Consider the following 12533-nt stretch of genomic DNA (forward strand, 5'->3'; position numbering starts at 1 on the left):
ACCTCACAACCTAAATCCTCTCCCAGAGCCCCAATCTCCTCAAACCATCACCCTTAGGACTAACGATGCCAACGCGTGAGGTTGGGGATACTCACATTTCCAACAGGTACCAGCACCTGCGAATTTGCATCCCCACCTTTTCTCCCCTCAAAACTGATCATCCCAAACAGTAAGTATAAATGAAAACTTATCTTACACTTGGGGCCTCATGCATAATGATTATTTGAAGTCTGGTCTCCCATGACTATGACAGACAATCACCTTCAGAGATGAGCTATTTGAATATTCCAGTGTTGGAGTCTTTTGTCAAGGTGAACCTCCATTGTTGGGCAAATTGATCCTTTCTGCTAAGGGAGCCGGGAATGCTGGGAGTTTGCCCTGCCTCTTCCAGATCCAGGCTGCTGATTCTGCAGGTACACAATGGTGCCTTCTGGGGTGCTTCTGCGACTATATGTTTTAACTGTGACTTCCATGGAGCCCTGAGGTCACTAGAGCCATTTTGTCCACAGGGTCAGAGTGTGATGATGTTTCTGTCTCCATAGAGGATGTTGGCATGCCTTTCTATCCCCGAAAGGAGAGAAGAACCAGAAAATGTCAAACTCAGCTTCCTGGTCCTAGGTGGGAACAAAACCAAACTCCCTACTGTACCCTTTAGTGCTCCAGGGCTGATCACCAAAGGCTAATTGCTGCTTTGGGTTCTCTCTTAGGTCAATTGCTCTGAGGGAATCCAGATGCCCTGTCACGAGGATACTCCAGCACTGAGTGCCCTGAAGAGGTCCACGTGGTAAAAACCTGAGACCTCCTAAATGGCCACAAGAATGAGCTTAGGGGCAGGAGCCTGTGGCTGACCACAGCCTGAGCTGATGTGCTGGCTGTAAACTCTTCTGAGACCCAGAACCAAAAGCCTCCTGAGAAATCTCAACCGATTGCTTGGGCTTTAGACACTACTGTAAAGGCCGGATCATTCTGATCTTCTAAATGTGAGGGCCTTTTATATACATACATACATATATACACACATACGTACATACTACATACACACACATACATACATATACATACATACATACATAGATGACAGCTGTACATTACTCATTACTCTTTTTACCTCATACACAGAAGCTCAAAGAAGACCCCTTGGTCTAACCTTGCACTTTCCTAACTGACGACGGAACACTCCGTACTCCTTGCCTATTTTTGAGATCCACTCTGAGATCTGAATTTGCATGAAATCTTTGACACATTCTGAGTCTCTCTTTTTCTGTCTCTTCTACATTCACATTCCCCACCCCCCCAGCCCCAGCCCCTGATAAACTAGTCTTTGCTGGCTTGGATATGAGGTAAAGTGTGACCTGTATACACACACAAGCATACACACACATTTTCACACACTCTCTCACACTCACACACACTCACACACATTCACTCATTCATACACATACTCACTCACATACATTCTCACACGCACACTCTCACTAACACACTCACATATACTCCCACACTCACTCACACATATTCTCACATTCACACACTCATATACAGCTTGCACACTCACACACTCACTCAAATACACACTTACACATGTACACACATTCTCTGTCTCCCTCTTTCTGTCTCTCTATCACACACATACATACACACACACACACACACACACCTGTCCACAGCAGACCACCATGTCTACTGTGGATTTTATAGCTGTCACTGTTGAATGCGTGACAAGCAAGTGTGCCCTGCAGCTTTGAAGGAGCATGAGTAGGCTCATGGAGGAAGGACCTGCCCCTTGACATTAAGTAACTCCAACGTGTTCAGGACAGCTGACCCTTACTCTGTGTCCCCCTGCTGCCCCATAATCTGAGCTGGACACTGAGTGGCGGCTGGCCTGGTGCCATAATTCCTGGTCCTGTTTACTCGCTCTCCAAACTCTCTTACTGGTCTGATATCCCCAGTAGTTTTTCACATAAAATGATATTGTGATAATAAAATCATAATGAAATTCTCATTGAACAGATAAACTAAGGCTGAGAGTTTAAAGGTTTCTTTTTTTGCCTTTTTAATAGACACCAGATCTATGAATTATTTTCTTCTGTGCCAAAGAGAATTTTTCTCTTCAGAAACTTCTTTTTTGAGTGGCCATTCCTTCTTTTATTCCCTAAAAAAGAGAATAACAAAGTACAAATGAAAGACCAAAAACATTTTATGCCTGTACATGTGTGTGCATATATGTGTGTGTGTGTGTGTGTGTGTGTGTGTGTACATGCACCTACAGAGAGGCCAGAAGAGGGCACAGATGTACTAGAGCTGGGGTTACAGGCAGTGGTGAGGCACCAGTGCTAGGAACTGAGTCCCAGTCCTCTGTAACAATGGCAGGCAAACCCTCTTATTTTCCAGGCTGCCTCTCCAGCCCCTGTATCTCCATATTTTATTAGTGTGCCTCTATTGTATAAAGCTATGGGCTTTGTGGTGACATTTCTATGCCCGTGTGTGTGTCTTTGATGATATTCACTCCCCTTCATTACCTTTTAAACCCCCGTTCCCTTTCCTCTGCTCTCCTATGTTGCTAAGAATCCCCTCTTCACCAGATTCCACACATGAGAGAAAAAAAATGGATGGTGCTGAAGATCTGGAGAAATTAACTCTCATACACTAAGCTGGGCATGTGCATTAGTACAGTCACTGTTCATGATCAGTATGAAGGCTTCTAAAACAAAGCAACCACAAAGAACTCAATAGAGCTACCATAGGATCCAGCTAGACAGACCACTCCTGAGAACATATTGAAGGACTTTAAATCATCTACTGCTAAGATTGCTATACACCTGTGTTTAATCTCCTCACTGCTCACAAGAACTGAGTTATGCAACTTGTGCAATGTCTACCAACAGATAAATGGATAAAGAAAATACACACATTCACACACACACACACACACACACACACACACTCACACACTTTCTCACTCATACACTCTCNTTCACACACACTCACATACACATTCACATACATACTCACACTCACACATTCACTCACTCATACACTCTCACCCATTCTCACATAATTTCACTCACACACACACTTGCACACACATTCACACACGCTCTCACACACACACACACACACACACACACACACACACACACACACACACACTCACACACTTTCTCACTCATACACTCTCGTTCACACACACTCACATACACATTCACATACATACTCACACTCACACATTCACTCACTCATACACTCTCACCCATTCTCACATATTTTCACTCACACACACACACTTGCACACACATTCACACACGCTCTCAAGCATACTTTCACTTACACACTCTCACATACATTTTCACTCACACACACTCACATACATTCATATACATACTCTCACGCACACTCTCACACACATTCACTCACTCACGCACTCATTCACTCACACACACATTCATGCACACACTCATACACACACTCACACATACTCTCACACACACTCTTACATACACATTCACACACACACATTCACACACCCACTCTCACATACTCTCACTCTCACACTCTCACTCATACACTCTCACTCACACACATTCACATACACGCTCTCACACACACTCACATTCATACACACTCTCACACACACACTTGTATTTAGCCCTGTTAAATGAAATAAACCTAACTCAGAAAAATGGGGATCAGATGCCTGAAACATTCAATCCCTCCTCCTACCTGTTCTGGCTTCATCCTAGGAACACTCATCTGGGACCACACTGTGCCAATTTGAAGCTGGCACAGCTACTCTGCCATCTCCAGCCTGTAAAGTCTTGGGTACATTTCTGTGGCACCTTGGTGCCACACTGCTGGGATGACTGGCCACCAAGGGAAAGGATGGATGTCAGGGGCATAGACGGTGCATTACAGCTGCACAGACAGTGCATTGCAGCTAGTGAACATTCAATAATGTCACAAATGCTCACCCTTCAGGTTTCAACTTGTCATTTCAACCTCTTAGAATCCTCTCTTACACAACTTGCCCAGAACCAAGTTGCCTTTGGGTGTAGCTCTCTTTTGTAGCCTTCATAACAACACCCCAAGTCCCTACAGATTCTTTCTATTCTGACTACAGTATAGACTCCCTTGGGAGGCTTGTTTAAAAAAAAAAAAAAGAAGTGTTCCTGTCCAAGCCTCTCTCTGACCTAATTATTTCAAACTCTCTCAAAGTATTTCTAACTGTGAGCTTTCCTGAATGTGGGGATTGGGTCCAGCTTTTTCACTGGGATCTCCTGTCTCATGGCCACCCCAAACCAGTTCAAGTTCTAGAATCTGAACATGTAAAATGCGGCCTAGTATACCACATGGACCAAGCATGTCCATCAAGAGTACCCATTGCACAATGAGGCTAGCAAGACTGCAGCCAAGCAGCATGGCCTGGCGATTCACCTTGGGGTTTTAACCCTGGCGGGCGGAGCTGCTTCATGTGCTGCCAGCTCCTGCCCTGGCCATGTCTTAACTGTGATCTGTTGTTACAGGAACCTTTGCCACCTTCTGAGTCTGTGCTCCCTACCTTCAAACTCATAGATTAGCGTTTGATCCCTACAGTGATAGCAGTAGAGGCAGAATCGATTGGAGGTCATTAAGACGATGAAAGTGGAGCTCTCCGGGAGGTGGGGTGGGGGGGATAAAACCCTAGAGAGTAAGTACCTCTTCCCTTACATCCAAGTGAGGAGCCCCCATCTACAAAGCAGGAAGTGAGCCCTTGCCAGATCAATAATCTGTCTCCCCTTTGACCTTGGACTTTGAGTTACAGGAACTATGGGAAATACATTCCTATGATTTATAAGTTCTGGTGTGTGTGTGTGTGTGTGTGTTGCTCTGTTGCAGGGTTCTGGATAGATTAAGCCAACCCCCCCACCCCCATTGCTCTGCGAGAGAGTGAATCTGGTAGTGTCTTACACTGCGTTTCTTGCTAAGTTCTGTTTATCAATGACACCATGTTTCTCTTTCTAGAAATACACACAGTTCAGATCTCCAAGCGGTATCTTCAGATTTACCCTAGTCTGCCAACACAGGTCCATTCCTAGGCAGGGGTTAGGGATAGTGGCAGTGATATCAAGGTCAATGCTAAGCCTTTAACAATGAAGACTAGGAAGACTGCTCAGAAGTTTTTTTTTTTTTTTTTTAATCTTTTCATCTTTCAAACAGAGACAAAGACTGTTGGGATCACAGAGTGTCAACTCTGACTTCAGCTCTGGAGACTACTTGACCTAGCAAGACATCACTGATCCCTGGAAGATCCTGGGATTTCCCTTTCTGGAAGGAGACAGTCTGGTTCTAGCGTACTCAAGCCAAAGAGATGTCTTCCACCAATGTGGAATGCCTTTATTATTGGCTTTCTCTGCTCTGGCCCCTGTGCACTGAGCACTCTGTGTGAGTGTGTGTGGTGTGTGTGTGTGTGGTGTGTATGTGTGTGTGGTGTATGTGTGTGTGTCATAACCCTCATGTTAGCCCTACAGATGGTCAGCTTTAATTGTCAACTCAATAGAGTCTAGTATCACCTAGAAAGCGAATGTCAATGTGTAATTGAATTATCTACATTGAGCCTGCTTTGGGTATATCTGTAGAGGGTTGTCTGAAGTTAATTGGTGTGGGAAGACCCCACCCACTACGAACAGCACCATTCCCTACGCAGAGGGTCCCCAACTCTATAAGACGGAGAAACTGACCTTCGTGTAAATAATCAAGCATAATGCTATGCATGCATTAATTTCTCCCTGCTCTTGACTGTGGATATGATATGGCCACTACCTTAAGTTCCCACTACTGTGGCTTCCTCACAGTGATGGCCTATAACCTGGGACTGTGAGCTAGGATAAACCCCGAGGTTGTGTTTTTATTGTTGTTGTTGTTGGGACATTTGATCACAGCAAGAGAATTCAAGCTATGACAGATGAGGAGACAAACAACTGCAGAGACAGTGTCAGGGTCAGAGTCATACCGGCAGCAAGCAGCAGAATCAGGATCAGAACCCAAGACGCTTTGCAGCCTCACACCAGTCCTTCCTCAAATCCTGCTATGAGTCTTTACTCATTTCGTGACACTCCATAATACTCCAGATAGGAAAAGGACAAAGCAGAGACCTCTCTTCCTCTTGTCTGGATTTCAGTGCTGTGCCTGACATCTGCTGGTTCCGATGAAGATTTGGATAGGGGAGTAGGAGCTGCTTATGTATGGACATTTTATTAATTAGATATTGAGACAATCGGCCTTGAAAGGATAGCTCGTTATGTCCACAGATTCCATGAAGGAAGACATACTGATCCACTGGGACCACACAAGATGGGACAAGGGTGGCATCTAACACTAACTAAGGTGGATCAGGAGACAGAAGAAGTTGGGAGTGGGGGTGGGGTAGGAATATTAAGTGCGGTTTCACAGGATGGAACAGGTGAGAGAAGGAATAGACTCAGGGTTGACGGGTGTAACAATCTTGGCAGGTGTGGAAGATCAGGGATGGTCCCTTGGTGTCTGGTACCTCTGAGTCCATGAGGATTGGCAGATAGTGGACCCAGAGCACAGAAAAGGAGGCCACAGAGGCTGGGCTCTGGACTGTCCAGTGTGCATATAAAAGGTCCACTCACCATCCATGGCTGTTTGTAGAGATTGGTAGCCCTGGATGGACCATCTCAAGGGTTAGCCCTGGATGGACCATCTCAAGGTTAGCCAGGCTCCAAACAGATTGTACTAGTTGGTTTTGTGTGTCAACCTGATGCTAGTTAGAGTCATCAGAGAGGAAGGAGAAAGAGCCATCCTAAAGAAAGTTGAGGAAATGCCTCCATGAGATCCAGCTGTGGGGCATTTTCTCAATTAGTGATTGATGGGGGAGGGCCACGCCCATTGTGGGTGGAGCCATGTCTGGGCTGGTGGTCCTGGGTTCTATAAGAAAGCAGGCTGAGCAAGCCATGGGGAGCAAGTCAGTAAGCAGCACTCCTCCATGGCCTCTGCATCAGCTGCTGCCTAAGGTTCTTGCCTTGCTTCGGTAATGAACAGTGATGTGGAAGCATAAGCCAAATAGCCCTTTCCTCCCCGAGTTGCTTTTTGGTCATGGTGTTTCCTCACAGCAATAGAAACTCCAATTAAGACACAGACAATGCACCAGAATAGAAAGACGTACCAAGCCGGGCGCTCAGGAGGCAGAGGCAGGCAGATTTCTGAGTTCAAGGACAGCCTGGTCTACAGAGTGAGTTCCAGGACAGCCAGGGCTATACAGAGAAACCCCGTCTCGAAAAACAAACAAACAAAAAACAAAAACAAAAGACAAAAAAAAAAAGAAAGAAAGAAAGAAAGATGTACCAAACTCAGACATAAACCTTAGATGGCTAAGCAGCGAACTGAACAGAAAGGACTGTAATGCCAAATATTCTACGTATTGGGATATGTATCATTGTATCCAGGTAACCCAACTGAGTTCAGGGCTGAGCACAGAACTTAGTACATACACATTAACTGTTGGATAGAAACTTGGTTTCCCTGTGTGTGTGCAGATCTCTTTAGAGATGCTGCCCGCCCAGCTGCCCTCCTTTCTCCCTTCTTACATCACCCAGTAACCACACTTTGCACTTGGGAAGCTATTGAATTGGGGTAGGTGTGGAGAGCAGGCGGGTTGCCTCCCTGTAGATGAGGAGACTTGGTCAACCCTCAGCAGCCAGAGAGCAAAGCCAACACCAGGCCTTGAAGTTCTCCTAGCTTCTAACAACCCCAGGCCCAGGACACTGGGAGGGAGGAAGGGACCTCCAAGCAGCTCCAGGTGTTGGCTCATTTAAGAGACAGTATTGATTTTCAAATTATGATGCATAGCTCACAAGGCACCAGAGGGAGGGGGTGGAGGAGAAGCCAGCCACTGATTCTGGGAATTTATTTTGAGACACATTAATTTGTTTCTCCCCTTCAAGGTCAAATCAAGTCATCTCCATATATCAGCATCCGCAATCGACTGGCTCGAAGGCAGCTGGGAGGGTGGAGGTGCTCCTTGGACCAGACATCCTGGAAGCTGGGTCAGCGTGATGCTCACACGGATTGTCAACTTGACCAGTCACCTAGTAGGGCAAACCCCTAAGCATGCCCGTAAAGGATTATCTAACTAGCTTAGTTGAGGGAAGAGCCACCTTAAAAGTGGGTAGGACCATTCCGTAGCCTAGAGCCCTGTATGGAGTAATAAGAAGAAAGCAAGCTGAGCTCTGCTTTCTGACTGTGGGTGGAACGTGTGTGACCTCCCTGCCTCATGCTCCTGTCCCAAAGCCTCCTCTGTCATGATGAACTAGACGGTCAAACTGTGAGCCGGCATCAAGAAAAGCAACTAGCATATCCAGGAGCTATATTCTCCTGTCACTGGGCGTGACCCCGGTGTGTGGGACTCTCGGTGAAATGGGGCAGTCTCTGAAGCTTGCAACTGTGACCTTTGCTCTGTTTGTGAGGATGATCCCTCCTGCTGCTCTCCTCCCTTCTGCCTCCTTCCTCCCCTGCATCCCTCNCTGCCTTCATCTCTCTTACTCCCATCCTCCCATTTCTCCCTCTATCATCTCCCCTTTTATCTATTCCTTCTCCAGCCATTCATTCCTTTTCCTACCATCCATCCATGCATGCATCCATCTACCTTTCCATCTATGTGTCATTTTACTACCCACCAATCCTTCAACCTCTTTCTTCATCCATCCATCCATCCATATATAAATCTATCTATCTATCTATCTATCTATCTATCTATCTATCTATCTATCTATCTATCATCTATCTATCTATCTATCATCTATCTACCCATCCTTTTATCCATTCCACTCTTTTATATTCATTTCTCCATCTATCTCTCTTTTAACACCCACCAATTTTCCCCTTTATCCCACCCACCCATCCATCATCCATCCATCCACCCACCCATCCATCTATCATCCATCCATCTATCATCCATTCATCCATCATTCATCCATCCATCCATCATCCATCCATCCATCCATCCATCCATCCATCCATCCATCCATCCATCTGTCCATCCATTCATCCTCTTAATCTATCCCACCTTCCACCCATCTACCCCTTCCTCCATTCCCCATCCTTCCCATCCATCTGTCCAGTAAGTATTTATTGTTTCCAACATACCAAACGTTGTACCTAACATTTTGGACAACACAGAAAAACAAAAATGTATCATTTGGGACTGGATTTTATTTTATATCTAAAGATGCCGAGGGCATGGATGATTTAATACACATGTGTTTTTGCCACCAATGCAGCACGATTATGGGGCTTGCTTTGTAGGGAGTAGCATAGTGATGGGCTTACTTGGCTAGGCCTGTTGTGAGGCCCCAAGTCTCTGCAGGACTTGAGCAAGCAGTGCAGATCCACCGCTAGATACTGGGGGAGGTCTGAGGCAGTTGCAGGGAAGAGACAGAGAGGCAAAGAGCTGGAGGCAGAGTTTTCCCAGCCAATGGAATAGCAAGTACCAAGGTCCTGGGGTGAGAATGAGCTCATTGTGTGTGTGAGGGGAGAGAGGAAGTGACATCAGAGGGCACAGACATGGGAGAGGAAGTGACATCAGAGGGGACTTGGGAGAGGAAGTGACATCAGAGGGGACTTGGGAGAGGAAGGAGGCAATGACAAGCAAGGGTCAGGGCACACAGGATTTTGAAGGCAGTAGATTGGATTTTGGATTTTGTTTGTTCAGTCTGTTGGTCTGCGTATTTAGCAAGCATGGACCACTTGTACACGGCAGGCAGTGGGTTAAAAGTTAGATTCAGTTTCAGTATCAAGGCATCAAGACATGGGTCTGTCTGTCTGTCCATCATGAGACCTCAGACTAGTGTGTGGGACAGCAGAAATCTGGGAAATCCAAACTCTCCCAAGATATTTGAACATGAGTGATGTAGACTTCCTGTCAAGTACCCTCCATAGAATCGTCTTCTGACTCAGGAAGTCCTTTCTCATGGCCCTTCACACTCACAGTCCCTTCTCGAAAGGAATTCTCCTATTTCCTTTGTTCTGGGTTACCCTCAAACCCTATCCCAACCCTGCCCAAAGCTTAGTCATGTGAAGCACCTGTGTATTCAAAAATCCTCCCCACAGGTGGGACTGACATGAGTTTTATATCACAATGCAAAGAATTTTACATGCAATATTGAGTACTATATTTTTAGTTTCCAGGTGTGGCCTGTGCCCAGATGTGCCTGTGCCCAGGTGTGCCATATGCCCAGGTGTGCCTGTGTCCAGCTGTGCCCTGTGTTCGGGTGTGCCTGTGTCCAGGAGTGCCCTATGGCCAGGTGTGTCTGTGCCCAGGTGTGTCTGTGCCCAGGTGTGCCCTGTGCCAGGTGTTCCCTGTACCTAGCATTCCTCACTGGTCACCTTACATTAATGTCCAGCTATTCATCATCTTCACTTACTATAGTGCTCCCTCCAGTCCTCCTGGAAGATCACTGTGGCCTTTTGTGCACTGGGCCTCATGGGGATCAACTTTCAATTCCAGCAGGTTGACAGCTCATCATTTTGCAGGTAAAACCGGAACTGAGTTGTTGGACCTGGAAATATCACCTTTGCTTTGCTTTTCCCTTGTCTTAAGACAGTTTAAACACTTAATTATTAAGTAGTATTAATACCTAGTTGTGTTTGGGGGTACATTAGATGTTTAGAGAATATTTGCTGAGCAAATATCAAAAGAGTAGAAACTCCCCTCTAATTGGGACTATTTCCTACTCTCTTCCTTGAAAGTGGGCTGGCTAGGATCATTTGGGTTTTGCTTGATGTCATCATTATTTGTTTTGCCTGTGAGCACCCACCCTGGCAGAATGCGTTGTACTATGTTGGGATAGGAGGAAGTGACTAAGGCTCTGGATGGCATATGAGAGGCTCAGCTGAGATCCTAGAGAATTAATTGGAGAACAGGGTAGGAAAGTCATTCTTGGATGACACAGAGCTGTAACCAACGTCCTGATGGCTTTAAGGGCCAGTCTGTGAAGAATGGAGAGGAGGTCGGTGAAGCAGGAGAATGGAGATTTGGGACGTGGGGGAGAAAGGTGTGTGTGTGTGTGTGTGTGTGTGAGAGAGAGAGAGAGAGAGAGAAGAAAGACAGAGATGGATAGATAGATGATAGATTAGATAATAGATAGATACATAGATACATATATAGATAGATGATAGATAGACAATAGGTAGATGATAGATACATAGATAATACATGGATGGATAAATAGATGATAGATGATTGATAGATAATAGATGATAGATAGATAGATACATAGATAGACAGACAATAGGTAAATGATAGATGATAGATACATAGATGATAGATAGATAATAGATAATAGGTAGACACATACATATATAGATAGATGATAGTTAGATGATAGATACATAGATAGATGAGAGAGAGAGAGAGGAGAGAGAGAGAGGAGAGAGAGAGAGAGAGGAGAGAGAGAGAGAGGGAGGGAGGGAGGAAAGGAGGGAAGGAGGGGGAGAGACAGGCATCTGGCAGGCTTGTGAGTCTTGTGAAGAATTCTGGAGTTGGTCCTATAAACAATGGACTTTCAGAACAGGAACAGCACGTCTTTCTCCTTGGCTGGTGTGTTTTCTTGTGCTTCAGGCACCTCACACACCCCACATAGCCCCACCTCCACCCCCCACTGTTTGCTCAGCTCTTAGAATTGTGCCTGATTCCTCAACCCTGACTTGCCTGACTCTTGTCTAGTCAAAGCCTGATTTGAAATCTCTCCTCTCCTTTCCCAGCATGGGACTGACTTTGACAAGGACAACTCAGCTTTCTCTTTCCTGGAAGAATGGAGAAGGGCTGAGTGAACACCCCAGGTTGCCTGGGGGTATGGCTTACCTACCAGGTGTGTGATTTGGATGGTGCATTTCATCTTTCTAGGCCTCAGTTTCCCCATCTGTAGAGGGGGAGCTAAGACTTGGCCCTAGCTCCTAGAGCCTCGCGTGATTGGATAAAATCAGTTAGCGGGAGCATCTTAACACCTAGTAAGGAATCAGGGTCACTGTCCCAGCTTGACTTCTGCTGCTGCAATACAACACTAGCCAAAGCCTAATTAGGGGAGGAGGAGATACCTTGCTGGAACCCTTCCGGCTGTGAGCCAGAGAAAATCTTTCCTTCCTTTTTTTTTTTTTTTTTTTTTTTTTTTAAAGATTTATTTATTATATGTAAGTACACTGTAGCTGTCTTCAGACACTCCAGAAGAGGGCGCCAGATCTCGTTGCGGATGGTTGTTAGCCACCATGTGGTTGCTGGGATTTGAACTCCGGACCTTTGGAAGAGCAGTCGGGTGCTCTTACCCACTGAGCCATCTCACCAGCCCAAATCTTTCCTTCCTTAAGTTGCTTTTGTCAAGATAATTTTTCATGGCAACCAGAAAAGTAGCTATGACATCAGTCTGTTCTCTCAGGCTGCCAGGAATTGGACTCTGAACAGACATGTGACCTGTTTTAGTCCAAGGACATCAAAGAAGATGTTTACTGGACTTCTGGAAAATGAGAAATCACACAAAGAAATC

Source organism: Mus caroli, chromosome 5, assembly GCF_900094665.2.
Source record: "Mus caroli chromosome 5, CAROLI_EIJ_v1.1, whole genome shotgun sequence".
NCBI lineage: Eukaryota > Metazoa > Chordata > Mammalia > Rodentia > Muridae > Mus > Mus caroli.